We start from the raw sequence: 24,741 nt of genomic DNA on the forward strand, positions 1-24,741 counted from the left end.
CAAAAACAAGTGAAACGTGTAGGTGTGTTTTGTTTAACGCTGGCTCACGACATTATTCTAACATAGCTTCTGTTGGTTAAAACGTGCAAATCAGTGGCTCCTTTTTTGTAAATTGTGCAGATTTGAGAATTGCATTCTCTAAGGAGAGAAATCTAAAAGAAATATTATCTTCCACCACCAATGATATTGATTCGACCTCAAATAAGAAGGTTTTACCTACAGGATTTTTCAGGTGCGGAAAATGTAGTATCTGTATGATGACGATATCACAAAAGGAATTCATTAATCCCAATGATGGAAACCATTATTCTATCAAACATTTTTTAACGTGCCCCTTGGACCACGTAATTTATATCATAATGTGTCCTTGCAATAAATTTTACGTGGGTATGACCACAAGAACATTCAGGACCAGAATGGTTGAACACAGATCTAATTTGAAAAACAACAGAGTGAATGCACCCTTGGTAGAACATTGTTCTCTCCTACAACATAATTTCGAAGATCTCAAAAGTTTCTGTATTGACAGAGTAACATCAAGTGTCCGAGGGGGTGATAGAAAAAGACGCTTATCACAAAGGGAAATACGCTAGATATAGACTGGATACGATGAAACCAAAAGGATTGAACACGTCCATAGATTGGACATCTTTTCTTTGATAATTCGGTAGTGTTTGGATTTTGATTTTGTATTAAGCACGCATGCGTGATATCTCGACAGCTGCGATACCTGTTAAAAGCGCATGCGCCATTTTTTGTCTCTTCAACAGAGTCTAGCTGCACTGTAAGTTTTCCCTAACAGAATTAAATTATACCATTGGTTTTCCACCCAGAAGCACTAACAGAAATGTTTTACTATGATTTTAGTTGTTTATTTTCTTATTTTTTCTGTTGTAGATTTTGACCCCTGAGGAAGCCACGAATGGTGAAACGGGTCCCTGTAGGGTTTCTCACATCGGCACTTGCATATAACTTCAAAATGAAAAGATAAGTGCGATGTTTTTAGTGCTATTTATTCACTTTAAGTTTTGTTCAACACAGACTTTTTTGCACTCTTATTATTTATAACGAACTCAATGAATGATACCTTCTCTCCTGCATTTCTGGATAGAAATCTTTGATGATTCACCAGAGCAGGCATCTGAGAGTTCAGTTATAGATGTGAAACATTTATTCAACAAGTTCTTATACCTGTGGTCTGTGTAACCCATAACTTGTTTCCATTTATTTCGATTAGTATTTTCACGACATAGCTTTTGTTGGTTAAAACGTGCAAATCAGTGGCTCCTTTTTTGTAAATTGTGCAGGTTGTTGGAAGAGACGCTGTAAATCATAAACCAATTATACTTCTCATCCTTGCGGAGAAAAATGAAAAGCCACACTAAAGTACAATCAGGGCAGAGAGCAAAATCAGAGAGGTCTCTGAAAAGAAAGGTTTAAAGCTTTAACTGTGCAAAAAAAAAAAAAAAAAAAGAGAAAAGAAACATTCTCTAAACCAGTACACTGTAGGCATTAGATCTTATGTTTTAGGCTATCTTTTAAAAAAACCCTTAAAGTTGTCCAGCCAAGCAGTCAAGTCTTCCGTTCTTGCTCCTCTATTTACCACTCTGTGGAATGAATTGCCCGTCAGTATGCGGCCATGCACTTGTACCCATCAACTTTTTCAAAAAAGAGGGAAGAGTTTCTCGTTTTCTGCTCTTTTGGATTAGTTTTTAAATTAATATACTGTTCAAAGTCTTAATGTTTGTTTGTTTACCAGGGCGAGTAATACCGTAAACCTTCTTGTGCACTGACGATGCGGTATATCAAAGGAAGGATTGCATTAGACTGTGTTCCCATCTGCCTATTCTAGAACCCTGGGCATCTACATTTCATAGTGTATAACTGAAAAGGGGGCATGGGCAGGCTAGGGGGCATTCTTAAAATTTGTATGCAGTGTTACAGAATAGGGCAATTTATGTGCCTAAATGCGTGAGTTGGGTGCCAGCATTATACCGAGGGCTCCTTTTACGAAGCTGCGTTAGCGGTTTTAGCGTCCGCGGTTTTTTAGCTAAACCCGCGCTACGCAGCTAGAACTAACGCCAGCTCAATGCTGGCGTTAGCGTCTAGCGCGGCCGGAAGTTTAACACGCGCTATTACGCAATTTATGCGCCTAAATGCGTGAGTTGGGTGCCAGCATTATGCTGAGGGCTCCTTTTACGAATCCGCGTTAGCAGCTTTAGCGCCCGCGGCTTTTTAGCTAAACCCACGCTATGCAGCTAGAACTAACGCCAGCTCAATGCTGGCATTAGCGTCTAGCGCGGCCGGAAGTTTAACACACGCTATTACGCGCGTTAAACCGCTAACGCGGCTTCGTAAAAGGAGCCCCAAGTTTCAGTCGATGGAAATACCGATGCTCGACTTTAGGTTCAGGAAGCGACTCTAAGTTAGGGTTGCCAGATTTTCCAATCGGAAAATCTGGACCCTCCCCTATACCCGCCCCCCCCAGGCACGCCCAGTTCCGCCCATCCCCGCCCTATAATGCCCCCAGCCCCACCCCCCACTGCCTGCTCTTGTCGGGCAGGAGAACAACCGCGCCTTTTATAAAATAGCGCTTAGCATCAATTTTCTCCAGTGCTGATTTTTGAGCGTCATTTATAGGCTCCTTCCTTTGATGTCTATACAGTATGGGGCTCAAAATCGAAAAGGAAATATGTCTAAAAACCGTCCTAAATCGGCACTTAGACAATCAGTGAGACAAGTTGTCCAAGTGCCAATAATGGAACTGGGTTTTAGACGTATCTAAAAATGACTTAGGCCTTCACAGTGCTGCAGTACGCCCAGAGCTAAAAGGGGCGTATTAGGAGGAGTGGTGAGGGCGGGATTTGGGCGGGCCGTGGGCCGTCCTAGACTTAGCCGTACTGCATGTATAACCGAAAGTTTAACAGCACTGCCTAGACAGAACTTGGACGTTGTGACTTAGGCCATCTAAAACCAGGTCTAAGTCACAAGAAGTGACCAGATAATCACTGCAGGGACAAAGTACAGACCCCCTACACACTCCCCCAGTGATCACTGACCCCCCCCTTCTCCCCACCATAAAAATCATAATAAAACATCACATATCTGCCTCCAGAACATCAGCACCTGGCAGCCTGGAATAGGAAAGCCTAGTAGAGCTGCACAGAGGTGGCTTAAGTGGTCTGGGGTGGGTGGGCTGGTTCTAGTCAGTTCTGGGGGGTGTTTTGGGGGGGCTCACCATGACCTATAAGGTTGTTGTAGTGAGATGTGTATGTGGCACCCTTTTTGTGAAGTTCACAGCAGTGCCCTGGAAGGTACCCCACTACTCTGTTGCAATGTCCAAAAGATCTTTTTCTAGGCGTTTTTGACTTGGACGAATTTTTGGATGAAAATGGGGTATACAGATAGACGACTTAGCGGTCTGGACGATCAGATGGCTGGGCATATAGTTAGATGATTTTCGGGGGAAAAAAATGTTGGAAAATGGACCTTTTCCCATGTCTGACTTTGGGCGACTAGCTACTTAGGCCCACAACGGACTTAGACGTTTCTTTTGATTACGCCCCTCCATGTGTGCATTGGGCAGTCATATGTACATTAATGCCAGAATCTTGCTTAAGTGCTATTTCCAAATATCCTCTTAACTTAAACAGTATGTATTTGCAAGGGGGCATACACAGGTGTGGAGTGTGGGCAGGACATGGGCAGGGCTCCTACTTACATGTGGAACTTGCAGAATATTGTAATATAGGCACACCCCAGCTGCATTTAGGCATACACATGCCAGCTCTATGGCTAACCTAAGTGTGGGTGTGTAAATGCCAGGCACGTTGATACCAGGTGTTTTTGGGTTTTTTAATCTTTATTCATTTTACAACTTTTAATAAGTGTGATACAATATACAACCAATTTCATTTAACATCACTTAAAACTCTTACAAAATTCCTTCGTAACAATTACCCTCCCTCCCCTACCATCAGTTCCTCATTCAAAGACTTTAAGTATCCCACCCTCTCCCTCCCTCCCCCTGGATGTGTACAATCAGCATAGGAAAAGAAAAATATTATCAATCCTTACAGTATTTTTCGAATGGTCCCCAAACTGTCCTAAATTTCTTTAAATGCCTCTGCTGTATGGCCAGAATTCGTTCCATTTTGTAAATGTGATATAAAGAATTCCACCAAAAGGTATCATTTAAACGATTTCAATTTTTCGTACCAGGTTAAGTTAGTATTCTATGAGGGCGAATCAAAAATTAAAGGCAATTGTTAAATTATGTGATAACTGGAACAGAGCTAGCGATATGCAACATACATGCTCATCCATTTCCTTTTGGATAGTTTACCAACGCATAGTTCAGCATTCGGCCTTTAGTCATGTGGAAACCACGAGGTCAGAAATACGGACGCTCCATTTTCACGATTGCACCATCGAAGAACAAAGTGCAGTAGTATGCTTTCTTTGGGGCAGAGGAAGCGAAACCTGTGGAAATTCACGACTGGATATTAACTCAGTATGGACATAGCGCCATGAATCATTAGAAGGTTTATGAGTAGGTAAAAAGATGTAAAGCGGGAAGAACAGGTGTAACCAACAAAGGTCGTTCTGGTTACACATCAACATTGCACATACAAGAGCACATTGACTGGGCAGATGCTTTGATTAGAGAACGACGGATAACGGTGTCTCAGTTGGCTGCAAATTTGGATATCAGCTATGGATCTTCATCTACCATACTGCATGATGACTTGGGATACAGGAAAGTCTGCACATGATGGTTTCCCAAACAGCTTACTGATCTGCACAAGCAACAGTGTGTGGAGGTTGTGACCCAGTTCCTGAGATAGTATGAAGAAGATCCAAGTGATCTGGGGAGAATGGTCTCCGGTGACGAGACAGAGGTGTATTACTGCGACCCGGAAAGCATAAGACAAAGCTTGATGAAGTAAAGGAAGCGGTGCTCACCTGGCTTCAGAAGAAAGACATGGGGGACATGAGAGAGAATGTTGCTACTCCTTGGGGTTCCGGAATCTTTTGTTACTCTTTGGGATTCTGGAATCTTGCTATTCTTTAGGATTCTGAATGGAATATTGCTACTCTTTGGGGTTCCGGAATCTTTTGTTACTCTTTTGGGATTCTAGAATCTTGCTATTCTTTAGGATTCTGAATGGAATGTTGCTACTCTTTGGGGTTTCAGAATCTTTTGTTACTCTTTGGGATTCTAGAATCTTGCTATTCTTTAGGATTCTGAATGGAATGTTGCTACTCCTTGGGGTTCCGGAATCTTTTGTTACTCTTTGGGATTCCAGAATCTTGCTATTCTTTAGGATTCTGAATGGAATGTTGCTACTCCTTGGGGTTCCGGAATCTTTTGTTACTCTTTGGGATTCCAGAATCTTGCTATTCTTTAAGATTCTGAATGGAATGTTGCTACTCTTTGGGTTTTGACCAGGTACTAGTGACCTGGATTGGCCACCGTGAGAAAGGGCTACTGGGCTTGGTCTGACCCAGTAAAGCTATTCTTATGCTCTTATGTTAGAAGCTGAAAAAATTATACTCTGCAGGAATGCAGAGTCTAGTTGAACAATACAACAAATGTGTCGTCTTGCATGTGGAAAAGTGATATGTTCAATTGCTCATAGTTACTTCTATTAAAGCCGTTAAATATATTTTGCCTTTACTTTTTGATTTACCCTCATAATAGAATCTAGGTGCGTTGGTTCCATTCCATTCTCCATTGTTCTAGGCTCCTACTGCATAGCCTTGTGGCTTCTATATGGAGGCACCCACTTATAGAACTGACTTCATAGGCATTGTAGGAAGAAAGACAGTACCGTAGCTGAGAAATATTAAAGTTTTTGCGCCCAATATTGAGACCGCGGGAGGCAGTCCGGCTACCTCCCGCAGTACACAGCGATCCCAGATATTCAATTCCGGGGCCGTATCTAATCACCAGCATTGAATATCCGGGTCACAGTTCGCTTGCCTTGGACTTAGTCAGCCAGGTCGATAGTCAGTGACTGGCTGGCTGAGGCAAAGTGGTGAAAGGTAGGTTTTTTAAAGGCAGGTCTATCTAGCCGCTAGCCTTAGCTGGCCAATCGCCGAATATCGGTAGTGACCAGCTGTGTCGCATCTGCCAGTCTGGTGATAGTTGGCTATCTCCCACTGAATATTGGAGTTTAGTCAGCTGGCCAAATCCAAATGAATATCGGAGGGGGGGAGGGGAACTCTTATTTTCCAGAACAATCTATCCATTGTCAGCCAAGGGAATGACAGAGGATTTTACATCTGTTTTATTTTTTAAAGAGTTTACAACCCATGCCGGCAGCATCATTAGAAGTCAAGTGAGGTACATAGGGGCAAGACTAATGCCGTTATAAGATGTTGGGCCATATGATAGATTAGATCCTGCTTAAGCTCTTTGACTTTCCTGACCAGCAGCTCTTTAATTCACACGGCTTGTTAGTAACACGATGGCTTTTTGAACGATTTCAGCTCGGGCTGACAAATAGCTTTTGAAAACTCCCCAACATTTCAGATCTGTTAACAATTTATATATTTATTGAGAGGTTCCCCGCGCCTATTCCTCCCACCCCTCTGTGTATAGAGCAAATAAAATGTACAAGAGAAACCTCAGTGGCAAAGCTTCGGAAGAGTAATATCTGCTCGCCATATGTCAAACATAAATCTCCCTCTCCGTCTAAAAGCAGGGAAGCTTTGCAACAATGGTAAATCACACTTTCACTCTGATTTTCTGGAAGTCTTTCCACACACTGGGCACGTTATAATCCACTCTGTATTCCTGTCTCTCACGCTGAAAGTTTGACCCGTGGGCTGCTTCTGGCTGGATGGAATGGGCTGGGCGAACAGCAGATCTTTGCTCATTTCAGTTTGCTAAAGGGGAAAGAAGGTTTTGTTTTAATTACCAGGACTGATAAGTGAAAATCAGTTTGTGCTGGCATGAAAATTTTACCCTCTCAGTGGTCTCCAACGTGTGGCTAGGGTTAACATATTTTTTTCTGGGAAAGCCCAGACACATGACATTCCGCCTCCAGTCCCATCCTCAGTTTAACATCTTGGCCCCAAATACTGCCCCCAATGCCAGTGTAGTGTTCCTACTATCAAATTGTAGAATGATCTTATTTCTGCCTTGGAGGAAAGAAAGTCGCTTCACAACTTCCTGCTCCATCTCATGTTCCTTGAAGACCTTCACTACTGGCTGGGTTAAGACCCACTTAGATTCTGCAGATGTTTATAATGAGAAGTCGGGGGACATTCAACCTACATAGGAGAAAACCTGGGCCTAACACCGAGGAAAACCAGTGTTCAAATCCTACTCCTCACACTTATACTTTGGTTAAGTCATTGTGAAATGTTTCATGAGCAACTGGGACATTTTTTACAACATTTAGCTAAGGTTGCAAATGATTTCGTGGCTTATCTGTTCCATAACTACATTTCACAAGAAAAATTACATGCATTTCCATGTGCTCTCTCTCCTTCCCATTCCAGTAGTCCAACATCTCTCTCTTCCCTCCTTCCATCACCCTTCTCTGGAATCTGACATCTCTCCCTTCTTAGAGTCATCTCTCCTCCCTCTCAGTGTAACATTTCTTCCTCCCTCCTCTCCACCACTACCATGTCTAACAATTATCCCTCTTCTCCGTGTATACCATCTCTCTTTCCCTCCACACACCTATGTCCAAGAATTTTATTTTTTTTCTTCCTTCACCCACTGGCAGCATCTCTTTCCCTCCCTTCATAACCCCCAGCCCGTGCAGCCTCTGTCCTTCCCCACCCCTTCTCAGCCCATGCAGCTTTCACAACCCCCCTCCCCCGCAGTCCGTGCAGCATGTTTTTCTCTCATTGCCAACCCCAGCCCTCCTCTCTCAGCTGGATTCTATGGTACGACCTGTCCCCAGTTCCCAACTCCCATACCTACCATCTCCCCGCCGCTGAAATTTTAAATCTTCAGGCAGCCGATGGCGCAACGAAGCCAGCCTTCTGCTGTCGGCCTGCCCCGGAAGTGTTCTTTCTGCAGTATTTCCTCTTCCCGCTTAGGCAGGACACTGGATCAGCTTAATACCTTTCTAGACGCTAAGAAGCTGCTCTATTGAAGCAGGGATAAATAATTTAAATTTGCAGATGTTGTTATAACCCGCTAAGCATATGCCTGATTGTTATATATATGATTCTAATTGACCTCCTTGCCTTTCGAGTTCTCCCCTGCCTTATTGTGGTCTGAGGAAGAGATTATGTATTACTTTGAGATAGTTAATTTCCTTTTTGTTGTATTTCCTTATTCTCTGTATTTCCAGAAGAAGTGAATGCTTGTAAGTATATTGATAAAATGAATGAACATAAAAAAAAAAAAGAGAGAACACTTCCGGAGCAGAACAAAGGCAGGAGGCTGGCTTCATTGTGCCGTCAGCTGCCCGAAAATTTTAAATTTCAGCAGCGGGGAGGTGGTAGGTGGGGGAGTCGGGACTCAAGGAGGTTCCTGGAGAGGGTTTCACTACAGTGTAGTGTCAGGTGCACAGTCACCGTAGGGTGCATAAAATGGCCAGGTGGGCCTTGTGTTTGACACATGTGTCCTAAACCCTCCTTCCCCTTCCTCTGTTCTCTATTTCAGTGGATAATGCCTTCATCCTCCCTGCCTTGTCAGCTCTCATCCTCAGGGTCATCTTTGACTCGTCTTTTCCCTTCTCTCTACATATCCAACAAACAGACAAATCCTGTTGTTTCTTTCTCTACAACATTGCCAAAATCAGGTCTTTCCTCTCTGAACATGCTGCCAAGACCCTCAACCACGCTTTTGTCCCTTGCTTTTCACGGGTCTTCCGCTAAGCCATCTCTCTCCCCTTCAATCTGTGCAGAATTCTGCTGCATGTCTCATTTCTCATGTCACAGAGTAAAAACAAAGGATCTCATATCGGAACCCTGGACCAATCCCTGCGGAGTACCTCAAGGCTCACCACTGTCACCCATGCTCTTCAATCTCTTCATTTCCTCCCTTGGTACCCTATTAGACAAACTCGAAGTAACCTCATTCAGCTATGCAGACGATATAACCATACTCCTCCCCTTTGACTCACAAGACCCCACTACAACAGATAACCTGGTAAAAACTCTAGAAACAGTGGAAAAATGGATGACAGATCACAAACTGAAGCTCAACCCAGACAAAACTAAATTTCTACTGCTTGAAAAGGACAAAACCCCTTCTATAACTGAACTAGAAATAAAAACCACCAAATATCCCATACAACCCACTCTCAAACTCCTTGGAGTAACAGTAGACAGAGGTTGCACTCTTCAGATGCAAATCAACAAAATCACACACAAAAGCATTTTTCACCATGCGCAACCTTCGCAAAATCAGAAAATTCTTTGAAAAAGAACAATTCAGACTCATAGTCCAATACCTAGTCCTAAGTCTAATGGACTAATGCAATATCCTCTACCTTCCTTGTCCCACATACCTAATAAAACAACTACAGACCGTCCAGAACACTGCCCTCAGACTGATCTATTCCCTTGGAAAATCTGACCACATCACCAACGCCTTCCTAGATTCACACTGGCTTCCAATACAAGCCCGAATCCAATTCAAATTATACTGCATATTATTCAAAACATTAAACGGAACGGCACCCTCCCACCTAAACAACCGCCTAAATAGGAACCTCTCTTCCAGACAGAGGAGAACCCAATCCCCTTTCTCCTTCCCCCCTTTTAAAGGAACTAAACGCAAAAAGATGTACGACAACTTACTAGCAACACATGCAGCTAAATTGGACCCCTCCATCACCAACCTACTGACAGCTTCAACTGACCTCAAAACTTTCCGAAAAGAAATCAAAACCATACTATTCAAGAAATTCATCCTAATTTCCTAACCCCCTCTCTTTTCCCCTCTCTCCCCCTCTTAGTATCCTCCCTTCAAAATTTATTTAGACCTAACGCCTTTAATTGTATTCCTCTTCCTGAAAACGTCCAGCTATCGTTTTGATGTATTAGGCCCAAAATCTTTAATTGTATTCCTCTTCCTGGAAATGACCAGTTATCTTTTTGATGTAATCCGCTTAGAACTGCAAGGTACAAGCGGAATAGAAGCCATTATTGTAATGTAATGTAATATTCCGCCAGTGTTGTTAAGCTCATGTTACCCCCTCCCCTCAAGTGGCTTCACTGGCTCCCCATCCAGTTCAAACTCCTCTAAGTGACTTACAAATGCAGTCACTTTGCAGCTCCTCAGTATCCCTCCTCTCTTATCTCTCTCTACAATCCCCCCCAAAACTCCGTTCATTGGACAAGTCTCTCTTGGGGGTACCATTCTCCTCTACAGCCATCTCCCGACTCTATCCCTTCTACCACGCTGTGCCGTATGCCTGGGATAACCTGCCTGGCTTGCTATCTCTGGCGGTATTCAAAACCAGGCTGAAACTGCATTTAGGTCCTAACCAACTTTTAAAGCACCCATTTCTGCTGGTCATTCCCTCCATAGTCCCCCAACTAATCCACCTCATCATTCCCCTTCTAATTCCATCACCCTTTTGTCTTGTGTGTCTGTCATAATTAGATTGTAAGCTCTTTCAGGCAGGGACTGTCTCTTGTGGGTTTAAAATACAGCGCTGTGTGCGTCTGGGAGCGCTATAGAAATAATAATAAGTTGTTGGGAAGAGGGGGGGGGTGCTGTTTCCCTATCACATTTTCAATAGTGAGGGACAGGCAAGTTCTGCAGGACATCAGAGAGCCTGCTTCTCTCCATTTATTGAAAACACAATTTTGAAGCACCGCCCCCTACTGGTAGCAATGCAGTTGGAGGACCCACTCAGCTTAGAAGGAACGGTGTTTACATGGTAGGTTTTCTTTCTTCTCAGAAATAGATACTGTGGGGCCCAGGGCAGGATTAATTTGTCGATGGCCCCTGCTCTACCCTGCCCCCACTCCACCATGCCCCGCCTCATGTATTTACCCATTTTCTTATTTACTTCTTTATTTCCACTTTATTTCTTTTATTTTAAAATTCAGAACAAATAAAGATTACCATACCAGTGCCAGTGTACAGTTTTTCTTCTAAGCAACCTCCAAACATCTCTGAACAAAACTCCCCTTCCTTCCTAGAGGAAGAGATCTTCAGCTGGCAGGGCTTTGGGAAGCCAACCAATTTATATTTTCCATATGGGTAGGCGGCATGGGGCATGGCGAGAAGAAAATTTAGTGCCCACAATTTTATTGGACTAATACATTTCTCACTTAGCTTTCAGAGGTTAAAACCTCTTTCTTCAGATCAGTAAACTATACTGCTGTTACAATATCCCTGTCCTGACCTGAGGAAAGGAGTTATGGTCTCTAAAGTAGTAAAATAAATGTATTAAAATTAGTTCAATAAATAGTATCATCTTATTTCCATTTTCTATTAATAAACGATTATCAACACAGTTACAATAATACCTTATCCTAAAGCAAAAATAAATAAATAAAACAAATAGAATTTTGTTTTCTACCTTTGTTGTCTGGTTTCTGCTTTCCTCATCTTCTCATCATTCTCTTTCTTCCACTGTCTGTCCTCTCTCTGCCTCTTCCATATGGCATCTGCTCTCTTTCTATGCCTCTTCCAGAAATTGTCTGCCTCTCCCATCCATCTCTCCCTCCCCCCCTTCCCATTGGTGTGGCATCCATCTTCTCCCCTTCCCTCCTCCAATGGTCTGGCATCTCTCTCCTCTCCTTCCCTTCCCTTCCCTCTCCCCCCCCCCCCCCATGGTCTGGCATTTCATTCTCTTCTCTCCCTTCCTCCCACTTCCATCAGCATCTGCCCCCTTTCATTTTTTTTCCTTTATGCAGCACGTATGTTGAGTGTTTCTCTCTGCTGCTACTTCAAAGGCAGAGAGCCTTGTTATAATTAGTTATACTATTTAAGGCTGGTGAAGAGGACTGAGATGCAAAGACCAAAGTCCAGCCAAAAGACTGGCTTGTGTTTGTTTTCCCATTTTTGTGAAAATAAGAAGCAGACTAACATTGGTGAAACCAGGACAGGCAGGTTGGCTCAACATTTATGTTTTCTCCCTGAACAAAGGTGTTAACATTATTGCATCTTCCTGATAACATCCTAACCGCCTGACTCAGGGTCAGGAATAAAAGTATATTTGGATTTTGGACATTGCTGGGTGTGTGTGATTTTCATTACCTATTTTCACTGGGACCATTTTTCCTGATATTTTCACCCTATGTCGGTGCCTAGGTAGCCTGAAGGATTCCTTGGTTGGAAGGAACATGCTGAGAGCAGAATTAGTCGCAGTATACCAGGCTCGCTGCGCCTATCAGGAGCACGGGTTGTGACAACAGTTATCTCACGCTGAATATCCGGCTTAGCAGGTTGGCCAGTGACTGGCTAAAAGGATGGTATATCTTTGGCCGCTGAGACTTAGCTGGCTATCCACTGAATATTGGCATAGCCATCTATTTCTCGGCTGGCCAAAAATAGACCAGAAATTCAATGCTGGTGGCTGGATCAGGCTGGATCACCAGCGATCTCCCATGGTCTGAATGTGAGCCTGTGTGTTTTGTGATGGACTCTGAAAAGACAGAGGTGCCCTGTTTCCATAACCCAGGGGTAGGGAACTCCGGTCCTCGAGAGCCATATTCCAGTCGGGTTTTCAGGATTTCCCCAATGAATATGCATTGAAAGCAGTGCATGCAAATAGATCTCATGCATATTCATTGGGGAAATCCTGAAAACCCGACTGGAATACGGCTCTCGAGGACCGGAGTTCCCTACCCCTGCCATAACCCTTTTCTTCACTGCTTTGCCTTCTTAGGTGACATTTTCCAGACACTTTTTTTTTCCGCTTACATAAAAAATACATGGATGGCTGAAATCAGTTTGGAAAGAGAGGCTAGAACATATTTCATTAACATTCCTGCAGTCACTGTGTCTGGCTGTGGGCTCGTTAGCCCAATATCACTTACCTACTAACGAGCGGCCCTGTAGCTGATTCAGAAAAAGCAGCAAGGCTGAAACCCTTCAAGAAAAGCAGCCGTACGCCCTCCCCTGCGTTTGCTCAAGTGGACCCCCTGAGCTGATTGGATTCAGACTGGGACTTTGGGGGGATTGGCATCGTGAGGCACTTCTATCCCTGGGATGAAAACGCTGCATTTTGAAGGTCCTGCCGACCCAGAAGCTGAGACCACTCGTACTTTCAAATACGAAGCAGAGCATTTCATTCTCTGTGCCTTCGGCATCACCTGCTCCTAGAAACACTAACAAAACAGAATGAGGTGCTCTGAGTTTTAGAAATGATTTTTCTTGCTCTTAGCGTTTTGCTATCTAATTTAATATTACATTTCTATGATGTGTAACTAACAAGGACTCTAGGTAGATTGCATTAAAGTAAAAGTTTAAACAAATCATCACATTACGGATAAGAAAAATAATGTATTAGAAAGAATGACTGCCAATCACTTCCACTGAGCCTCAGAAGAAGCTGGATAAGCAGCATAAAATCTGTTTTTACTACTTGGGTACTTGGTACCTACGTTGGCTACTGTTGGAAATAGGATACTGGGCTTGATGGACCTTCGGTCTGCCCCAGTATGGCAACTCTTATGTGAGCCAAGTATAGGACAATCAAGCCATTGTGACATCACTGATGAGGTTGGCTCTTATTGGTGGAATGAGGCATTATGACATCACACTCAGCTCTGCTCCTCTTTGGATATCTGCTAGGTACTTGGGACCTGGGTTGGTCACTGTTGGAAACAAGGATACTAGGCTTGATGGACCTTCGGTCTGTCCCAGTATGGCAACTCTTATGTTCTTATGTGAGCCAAGTATAGGACAATCAAGCCATTGTGACATCACTGATGAGGTTGGCTCTTATTGGTGGAATGAGGCATTATGACATCACACTCAGCTCTGCTCCTCTTTGGATATCTGATAGGTACTTGGGACCTGGGTTGGCCACTTTTGGAAACAGGATACTAGGCTTGATGGACCTTCGGTCTGTCCCAGTATGGCAACTCTTATGTTCTTATGTGAGCCAAGTGTAGGACAATCGAACCATTGTGACATCATTGATGAAGTTGGCTCTTATTGGTGGAATGAGGCATTATGACATCACACTCAGCTCTGCTCCTCTTTGGATTTCTTAGACGTTGGTGGAATGAGGCTTTATGACATCACAATCTCAGCGCTGGAATGCTGCTACTATTTGGGTTTTTGCCAGGTACTGGGCTAGATGGACCATTGGTCTAGTAAGGCGATTCGTATGTTTTTAAGTCTTTGAAACTTTGAAAGTGATATTTTCGTGTCTTTAAAATAACTTTTTCTAATTTTTTGTTTTCCCATTTAAGAGAATTGTATGCGTTTTTCTCTATTAATTTTTTTTGCACACGCAGAAGCGACCAACGCGACCAAGATGATAAAGGAGATGGAACTCTTCTTGCAGGAGGAAAGCCTTAAGAGGTTAGGGCTCTTCAGCTTGGAAAAGAGATGGTCGAGGGGAGATAGGATTCAAGTCTACAAAATCCCGAGTGGTGTGGAACGGGGACAAGTGGATCGGTTTTGCACTGCATCAAGATTTACAAAGACTAGAGGACACTCGATGATGTTACAGAGTAATAGTTTTAAAACCAATACGAGGAAATATTTTTTCACTCAAAGAATCGTTAAGCTCTGGAACGTGTTGCCAGAGGATGTGGTAGGAGCAGTTAATGTAGCGGGTCTTAAAAACGATTTGGACAATTTCCTGGAGGAAAAGTCCACAGTCTGCTGTGAGACAGACATGTTCCTAGCTAGATCCCAAGTAGTAAAACAGATTTTATGCTGCTTATCCTAGGAATAAGCGGTGGATTTTACCCTTTCCACTCCACTCAATATTTTATAAACCTCTATTATATCACCCCTGAGCCATCTCTTCTCCAAGCTGAAGAGCCCATCATGTTTCTATAAGAAAGCCTGGGATAGGCACGTGGGATCTCTTCGAGAAAGGAAGAGATAGTGGTTACTGTGGATGGGCCGACTGGATGGGCCATTTGGCCTTTTATCTGCCATCATGTTTCTATGCTACCAGAGAGTTCTAAAGAGTACAAAATGACACGAAGAAGTAAAGAATATTTCTGAAGTCACTTTTGTCATATTTCCTGGTTCGTTGTGTACCCCAAATTCTATGGCTCTCTCATCAGCTCCAGAAAACTGCATAGCCTATAACAGACCTGCCTCTCTTTCTGCAGATTCCTAAAAATTTCAGGAGAGGATTCCAGGGCATTCAGAAGACATGCATTCAGAAAAACGCCCTGAAAGTATAGACCAGGTAGGTCTGAAAGTCTTCGAGCCTTCTAGGCTGGTACGTATTTCAGATCCGCCTTCGTGGCTGGTGAATGGGGGGTCGCCGTACCTGCCAGCCTGGCTCTTTCAGGGAAGCAGGGTGTGTATGTCGATAGCCACTAAGCCACGACAGTCGCATCCCGGTGTGCTGCTGTCCCAGCTCCCCTCCCCCACCCATTGCTTATTTAATAACGAGGCAGATTTGCTCTGTAGGTTATCAGTTATCTATTCTTATAAGACTGATCCAGGCTACTTCATGAATTTCACTGTCTGTCAGAAGCATCTTAATCCAATATCCCTTTCAAAGTAATATCCCAGAGCGATCTGCAATGCGCTCTGCGCTGCAGCTGAATACATCATTTGCAGTTTGATTTCTGTGGAGGCTGATTTGCTGCTGCCAATTTGCATATTGAGGATGCCAAGCTGAGAAGATATTGGAACTGTTGCTGAAAAATTACCTTAGCACCAACAAGAGTGATCAGGATCTGTAAACTGCTGGCGTACAGAATGAGGTGGGAAGCGCTGGTCCTCAAGGGCCACCATCATATGGTCAGGGTTTTGGGACATTCCCAATGGACATGCACAATCTCTCAAAAGTAAGTTTATTTCACGAGTATTTATTAGGGCTGTCCCGAAAACCCTCAAGAAGCACAAATGCCCACCCCTGAACAGTGGCATAGCTGGGGAGGTTGGCGCCAGGCATCACTGCGCCGTGTGTCCCTGCTCGTCCCCAGTGCTTGAACGCCCCCTGCTTCTCCCCACTGCTTGAGAACCCCCCCTGCCCCTCACGTATCGCTTTAAATGTTCACTAGTATAAGCAACACCTTCCACCTACTGCTTGCGCCGGCCTCGGCGCTCTTCTGACATCACGGCCTCTACATTCAAGATGCCATGTGCTCCCATTTGCAACTGAAGAACTTTTCTTCCAGCAAGGCCTGTATCACAAGAACAGCAAGGCAGAGGAAGAAGGAAGGTTCCCTCCATCTGGCCCCTTCTCACTCTGCGCAACACTACGCCAGACATGAGAATCGAGCCTGCCTCCGCCCACTACAGAGCTCCTGCACCTCTTCAACCCTGTTTGAGGGACACCCAAAAAATAGGACAAATCCTGACGGCGAACCATCTGGGCAGCCCTTTGACACCAAACTATACCAAAAAAGACCCCCTTCAACAAAATAATCCTCGCCCTACCACAAAAATCACCAGTGAAAACACCAAAAGAAACACAACTCGTTCCACTCAATCCTCACCTCCCAACTTCACAAAAAATGAAAACAAATAGTCATCGCCCTACTACTCCTGATCATAACATTCCAGAAAGCAAAAGGAAACTATAACTCACCAATTCCAATTATAGTAACAAGCAACAGAAACCATCCCAGGATCAAACCCACCCCCCAAGCAGAATCCCTCATGTACCCAAAAATATCACACAACACTAAAACTGAATTTACATCAATAAAATGTGCATATAAGAACATCAGATGCCCTAGGCCCAAAAACTGAGATCATAAAGGACTGGATCGAAACAGAAAAACTAGGACGCCTCTTCCTCACAGAAAGGTGGCTAACCTCATACATCAACCACAGAATTACGGAAGTTTGCCCAAAAGGCTACAAAATACAAGTAGTTTGTAGAGACAAAAAACGAGGAGGAGGACTAGCCATCCTAGCCAAAAATATTCTATATATAGCGCTACAGGACAAAACCTCCACCCCAATTATCGGGCCCCACACTCAAAGGAACCCTAACCTGCCTACTTTGTTACATAACACCAGGAAAATGGAACATAGCAAAATCAGAATTCGAAGAATTTATACTTAGAAACTCCCTCACATCAGCATACAACCTAATCCTAGGCAATCTTAACTTACACCTGGAAGACGAATCTTCCAACCAAACAAAACATCTTCCAACCTCTGATCCCTCAAAACCCTATCCTACAGAATCCTAGACCCACAAACCACACACGAGAAGGGCCACCAACCTGACATAGCAGCCTTCATGTCCCAACAATCCACCACACCAGAAATTCACACCACAAACAGAACATAGTCACGCACCCTCTGGTCAGACCACTACATATACACCTTCAAAATCAACTGGACACAGGGCAAAACCAAACAAAATAACCAAAGCTTAACATACGAAGCACACAAAAAGATTGACCCACCTAAATTCTGGAACAAAGTAGACACCATGATAAAAGATGGAAACCCCAAGGACTTCATTAACCACTGGTGCACCCTAAGCACATCCATCCTCGAAGACATGGCACAACCGCAGAAAAAGACCAGAATCTGTAGATGCTCAGACAAATGGTTTGACAATGAACTACTGCAACTGAAACGACAATGCAGACGTCTTGAAAGAGAATGGAGAAAAAAACAACCGAGAACCCACAAAAACAACCTGGAGAACACTGAACAAACAATTCAAACAAAAGCTAAAAGAAAAAAGAAAGGCATACTACACCAAACAGATAGGCATAGAAATCCAAGACATCAAAAAACTTTTCAAATTACTAAAGGAACTCACAGACACCAAACCCTACCTGGCCACCAAAACCGTCCCGCCCCCCACAGCCAATCAATTGGCTGAATTCTTCAGAAACAAAATATCAACACCTTCACTGGGACCCCAAACCACCTCGACGAAATCTCGATATCACCTAAAGAAAATGAGGCCTACGCAGCAGACAGAAACTGGTCAAATTTTCCAGACACACAATGGCACAACCTAGACAAACTCTACAAAAAATACAATCATGCAGCCTGCGACCTCAACCACTGTCCCCCATATTAATGAACATAAACATAAGAACATAAGAAGCGCCATCTCCGGATCAGACCTTCGGTCCATCAAGTCCGGCGATCCGCACACGCGGAGGCCCTGCCAGGTATACACCTGGTTTATTTTATAGCCAACCATACTTTATATGCCTCTCTCAAGGAGATATGCATCTAGTTTGCTTTTGAAGCCTAGGACTGTCGATTCTGCAATAATCTCCCCTGGGAGAGTATTCCAGATGCCAACCACTCTCTGTGTGAAGCAGAACTTTCTGACATTAGTCCTGAACTTGTCCCCCCTTAGCTTCATTTCATGTCCTCTTGTCCGTGTCAAATTGGACAATGTAAATAATCTTCTCTGCTCTATTTTGTCGATTCCTTTCAGTATTTTGAAGGTTTCGATCATATCCCCACGCAGTCTCCTTTTCTCAAGGGAGAACAATCCCAGTGTTTTAAGTCGATCCTCATATTCCAGTTTCTCCATACCCTTCACTAGTTTAGTTGCTCGTCTCTGCACCCTCTCCAGCAGTTTTATATCCTTCTTTAGGTAGGGAGACCAATGTTGGACGCAGTATTCCAAGTGGGGTCTGACCATTGCCCTATAAAGCGGCATTATAACTTTCTCCGATCTACTCGAGATTCCTTTCTTTATCATGCCCAACATTCTATTTGCCTTCTTTGCCGCTGCCGCGCATTGTGCTGACGGCTTCAGGGTCCTATCTATCAGTACACCCAGATCCCTTTCTTGTACACTTTTTCCCAGACTTGCACCTGACATTCTGTACTCGTATTCCTTATTCTTACTGCCTAAATGCATTACCTTGCATTTCTCCACGTTGAACTTAATGTTTCTATGTTTTATTATATTATGTACATCGCTTAGAATATTTAAAATAGGCGATATATCAAGAGTTAAATAAACTTGAAACTTGATACCTGTTAAAAGCAGCCAGCATTAGATTGCACACCCACCTCATGCAGTGGATTAGTTACATGCTCACAGAGGGTCAATTTCCACAAGAAGTCGCCGAAATCATCATGACTCCTATTTTGAAAGACCCAAAGGGAGCAACAGATCAGCCATCCAATTAGAGACCTATAGCCTCAATACCGCTATACTTCAAACTAATGGAAGGCCTCATTGCAAAACTTCTCACTGAATACTTAGAAACCCACAACATTCTTCACCCCTCACAATCAGGCTTCAGAGGCAAGTACAGTACAGAAACACTACTAGTCTCTCTCCTAGACACAGCCAAACAACACAATGGCAAAATAATGCTTCTCATACAACTCGATCTCACAGCAGCATTCGACCTAGTAGATCACAACATCCTACTACAAATACTGGAGGCAATAGGAATCACAGGTAAAGTCTACAATTGGTTCGAAGGATTCCTCCACTCAAGAAGATACAGAGTAAAAGCAAACAATGAACAATCAGAATCCTGGAACAACCCTTGTGGAGTCCCCCAAGGCTCCCCACTATCGCCAACACTCTTTAACAAACAAGGTTATAACGTCATACAGCTACGCAGACGACATCACCATCCTCTTGCCTTTTGACCAAACCACCCCCAACACAACAAACAAACTACACATTGCACTGGAAACAGTGTCAAAATGGATGAGAGACCACAAATTAAAACGGAACCAAGACAAAACCAAATTCTTACTTCTAGAAAGACACAAAACCCCAACCATAACAAACCTAGAACTAAACTCCATCACATATCCCTTACAACCCAACCTGAAAACTTGGCTCTTCTCCAAAATGCAATGATATACTAATGCATCGAAATACTAATTCCCTCTAAACCTCTCTTTCTAAGTCCTTCTACTTTCCATTGTAGTTCCTTTCTATACCAATTCTTGTAAACCGTGCCGAGCTCTACTTCTGTGGAGATGATGCGGTATACAAACTTAAGGTTTAGTTTAGTTTAAAACTGCTGGAAATAATGATAGATAATGGCTAGAATGCCGCATGTGCTAGCCGCTACCGCCTCCTCTTGAGCAGGTGGTAGTTTGCGGGAGCTAAAAATGCTAGCGCACCTTTGTAAAAGGAGCCTTTTATGTTGCTAATGTTCAGTGGCATGAACCAGTTAAGTGCCACTATGGGCATCTTTTACAAAGCCGCGTGGCAACAGTCCCGAAGCCCTTTAAATCTCTATGGGCTTCGGGGCCGTTACCGCAGCGGCCCGCGCTAAACGGCTTCGTAAAAGAGGCCCTATATATCAGTAGAAAACCCCACACAAGCAACTAGGTAGGAGCCGCTCCTGCCCAGTTAAATCGCTTTGAATATCCACCCCAAAATAAATAGCTGAGTATTTAAATGAAGATCCCGCTATTCTCCAAGAAAAAAACGAGCACTGCAGCTCTTTGCAATGTGATTTATTTGTAATGAATGATAATATTGAGGGACGTTGCATTTTTAATGTCTGTTTTGTCAGCTGAATCATACGTCTCACACACAGAAGCAAAGAAATCACTTCGTTTTTGAAAATTGCATTTTCCCTGGAGAAGAGGAGACTTAGAGGGGAAATGATAGAGACTTACAAGATCATGAAGGGCATAGAGAGAGTAGAGAGGGACAGAAAGAGAGAGAGAAAGGGAGAGAGACAGAAATAGAGAGAGAGACAGAGAAAGATTGGAGAAACTGGGACTCTTTTCCCTGGAGAAGAGGAGACTTAGAGGGGAACTGATAGAGACTTACAAGATCATGAAGGGCATAGAGAGAGTAGAGAGGGACAGAAAGAGAGAGAGAAAGGGAGAGAGACAGAAATAGAGATAGATAGATAGAGAAAGATTGGAGAAACTAGGACTCTTTTCCCTGGAGAAGAGGAGACTTAGAGGGGATATGATAGAGACTTACAAGATCATGAAGGGCATAGAGAGAGTGGAGAGGGACAGATTCTTCAAACTTTCAAATAATAAAAGAACAAGAGGGCTTCGGAGAAGTTGAAAGGGGACAGATTCAAAACGAATGCTAGGAAGTTCTTCTTTACCCAACGTGTGGTGGACACCTGGAATGCGCTTCCAGAGGGCGTAATAGGGCAGAGTATGGTACTGGGGTTCAAGAAAGGATTGGACAATTTCCTGCTGGAAAAGGGGATAGAGGGGTATAGATAGAGGATTACTGCACAGGTCCTGGACCTTTGGGCCACCGCGTGAGCGGACTGGTGGGCACGATGGACCTCAGGTCTGACCCAGCAGAGACATTGCTTATGTTCTTATGTTCTTTTTCTATAAAGTTGGTCGCAACCCTCCCCTCCTTTAGAAGATCAAGGATTATATTCCCTTAAGCAGGGATCTCAAAATCCCTCCTTGAGGGCCGCAATCCAGTTGGGTTTTCAGGATTTCCCCCAATGAATATGCATTGAAAGCAGTGCATGCACATAGATCTCATGCATATTCATTGGGGAAATCCTGAAAACCCGACTGGATTCTGGCCCTCAAGGAGGGACTTTGAGACCCCTGCTTTAGAGACACATGAAGGCTTGATTTGTGCTTCATTTGCCATCGTTGGCAATGCCAGGCTGATTTACTGTTAAAGTATTGTTTTCATATTTATTTCTGGTGTTTTTCAAATGCAGTTGCATATTGCAGATTGGTGATGGTGGTGGTGGTGGTTTCATGCACTGAGGTTAGCTATACTCTGCGTAATCCCAGCCCTGCAGAAAAGTTCATCTGCGCCTTATCTTGAGGCCCTGTCAAGCATGAGGGGACTGAGCCCGTAATTAAATTTATAGTTCAGGGCATAGGCCAGGGTCGGAAGGGTCTCTGGTAGGCCGGAGAGGCCTACCACAGTCATCTGTGTCAAAACTCACAAGCCACACATCGCCAGAATATTAAACAAATTTCTCTTTCACTGTAACAGGGAAAAATAAGCTCACAGATGTTCACAAGAGGGTGTAACTATAGTACATATTTACAGTTCTCTTTTCTGGTTCTAATAAGAACAAAAGAACATAAGAATTGCCGTACTGGGACAGACTGAAGGTTCATCAAGCCCAGTATCCAACAGTGGCCAACTTAGGTCCCAAGCACCTACCTAGATCCCAAGTAGTAAAACAGATTTTATGCTGCTCATCCTAAGAATAAGCAGTGGATTTCCCCAAGCCATCTCATTAATGGCCTATGAACTTCTCTTTTGGGAAATTGCCCAAGCCTTTTTTAAACCCCCGCTAAGCTAACTGATTTCACCACACTCTCTGGCAACGAATTCCAGAGTTTAATGAGATGCGTGAGCATCTCCTCCTTCTCTCTTCAAATATTTACTTTAATATTTCAACACTCGTTACTTCCATTTCTATAACATCCCTTCCCAGATCTCAGAAGATATTTGCCTCATCCTTCCAGTCACGCTGTGGCTCACTGCTCCACTCTGGGCCACTAGCTGCCACATGGTACTGATCTTCCCGGGCGTGGTCTTTATACCCACGTGTGCGCTCAGTAAGTCCATGTCCTGAATGCCTGGCCTATATGGTCCTCCCATGACATTATGTCATTACTGCTCAACTGGTCCGAGGAAGGGCTGAGGCTCTTCTCGGTAGAGCTGCTGCTGCCTCTGCACCCAGAGGCTGTGAGATCAAATCCCAGTGCAGCCACTTGTGACCCTGGGCAAGTCACTTAATCCTCAAGGCCTACCACTTTGAATGAAAAAGGCAGCATACAAGCCCCTATTCCCTTCCCTTCTCTCTCAGCACCCTGATTGCTCCCACTGGCAGGAAACACTGTCATCTTAGATGCTACTCCCATTGTCCTTCATTTTTCCCTCTGCAATCTGATATGCTTGATGGGTGTCCTTTTCACTGTTTATCTCCTTAGCTTCTTCGGAAGCTTCTCAATTATACTGTAGTTCTCATGTATATAAAACCATAAAAAATATTTGAACTAAAAAAAACCAAAAAACTTATTTACAAGTTTGAGGAGAGCGGATGTGGTCCTAAAGTCAAACAATATGCTACTGAAAAGGTCTAGTTAATGCACAACTTGAAACTAGATATTTTTGGGGGCGTTCCAGGAGCGGAGTCAGTGTTCTGCCAGTTAATACGGTTCCCATATGGCTCCAGAAAAGGGAGGATGGAAGCAAAACCCGGATGTCTCAATCCACTTTCTCTATCTCATCATTCCCTCTGTAATTCCATATCTAAAAATATATAGATTCGCCATTTGTCCTGTGTGTCTGTCATAATTAGACTGTCAGCTCTTTCGAGCGGGGACCGTTTCTTGTGCGTTTAATGTACAGTGCTGCGTGCGTCTGGCAGCGCTATAGAAATAATAAATAGTAGAAGAAGTAGCATATTCCGCAGTTAACTGGCCATGGGAGGTGCATAAAAAGGGTCGCATCAAAGTCAGTCCTATCTTTATGCGGCTCACCGTAGACAGTTCAGTTCTGAATACAGCGTTCCCCCGCACATTCGCGGTTCGCAAATTGCGGACTTGCTCATTCGCAGTCTGCTCCGACCACCCCCCTCTTCCTATAGTAAAGTCGGGCTACACCAATCAGGAGCTGCATGTCAAAGCGGCTCCTGATTGGTGTAGCCCGACTTAACTACACGAAGAGGCGGTCGGAGCAGACCCCGAGTGATTTTCTTCACCCACCGGCGCTCCAGCTGCCCTCTCCTGCCTTTTGACAGGCGAAAAAACCGCATTTGCGGTTTTTCAAATATCCCGGGGATTCCTGGAACGGAACCCCCGCGAATTTCAGGGGAGTATTGTATTGCACACCTGGAAATTCCATCGTCAATGCCTGAACATGGCCTGGCATCAGTAGTTCACAGTCTCAATATATAAGGGATTACAAACCTTATATACTTAAACCTTTTTTAATTGCAACATCTCTCACATGATCCTCAACGAGGCCACCTCCCCACTCAATAAATCTTCATAGTAGGTGGCTTTATACCTCCTCTCGTCATCGGATCCTTATATTTTCTTAAACTTTTTTTGTGCTTGTATTCTTTATAATTTTTTGTATAATTTAATGTTTAAATACTTAAATAGTTCATAAATAGTGGCTAAAATAAATTTACTTAGCTTTAGATCAGCTCAATTTCTGGTCTCAGTTCATAGAACGGGGATAACCGACATGTTTCACCCATGTGTTCTGATACGGTTTTTTCAAGGTTATCTCTCCCTGTAACCATAAGGTGGAAAAATTAGTTTAAATTCACACCCTGAAGGCCCTTAAATATTTAAGTCCCCTTATAGGAAACAATTTTCTTACCAATAAATATCACTTCATTCTGAACAGACCATTCTCCTCTCCAGAAATTGAGGAAAGCAGAGTTAACTTCCTGTTTTTAAAGGGACCTCCCACGGCAACAGAACTCTGACCTCATACTCCCTAGTTACCATTCAAACTTTCAAACTTTATCCAACTGTTCCTATGCTTGTATGAATGACATATTACGGACTGGCATCAGTAGTTTCATAAGGGGTGGGGAGTCCTCTCTGGGCACCATCTTGCTGGGGGCACCAGAAACCCTCTTCCTCGGCACCCCTCCCACTCCTCCCTCTGCCATGCATGCACGCCCCTTGCTTTCCCCCATACCACCTTTTTTACTTCTCTAGCATGATCAACATGGCTGCCCGCCTCAGCATCGGCACTCTGACATCAC

General features: G+C 43.7%; 1 long non-coding RNA gene across 1 annotated transcript; it reads right to left on the reverse strand.

Moving 5' to 3' along the window:
• Positions 1–5,592: 5,592 nt before the first annotated feature.
• LOC117363403 lies at positions 5,593–24,415 on the reverse strand. The gene is made up of 4 exons (XR_004540047.1): positions 24,348–24,415; positions 24,154–24,257; positions 12,973–13,263; positions 5,593–6,894 (listed from the first exon to the last, which is right to left on the reverse strand). It is a non-coding gene; the product is annotated as an uncharacterized LOC117363403 (long non-coding RNA).
• Between the last annotated feature and the right edge of the window lie 326 nt (positions 24,416–24,741).

Source organism: Geotrypetes seraphini, chromosome 7 (genome assembly GCF_902459505.1).
Source record: "Geotrypetes seraphini chromosome 7, aGeoSer1.1, whole genome shotgun sequence".
Taxonomy (NCBI): Eukaryota; Metazoa; Chordata; class Amphibia; order Gymnophiona; family Dermophiidae; genus Geotrypetes; species Geotrypetes seraphini.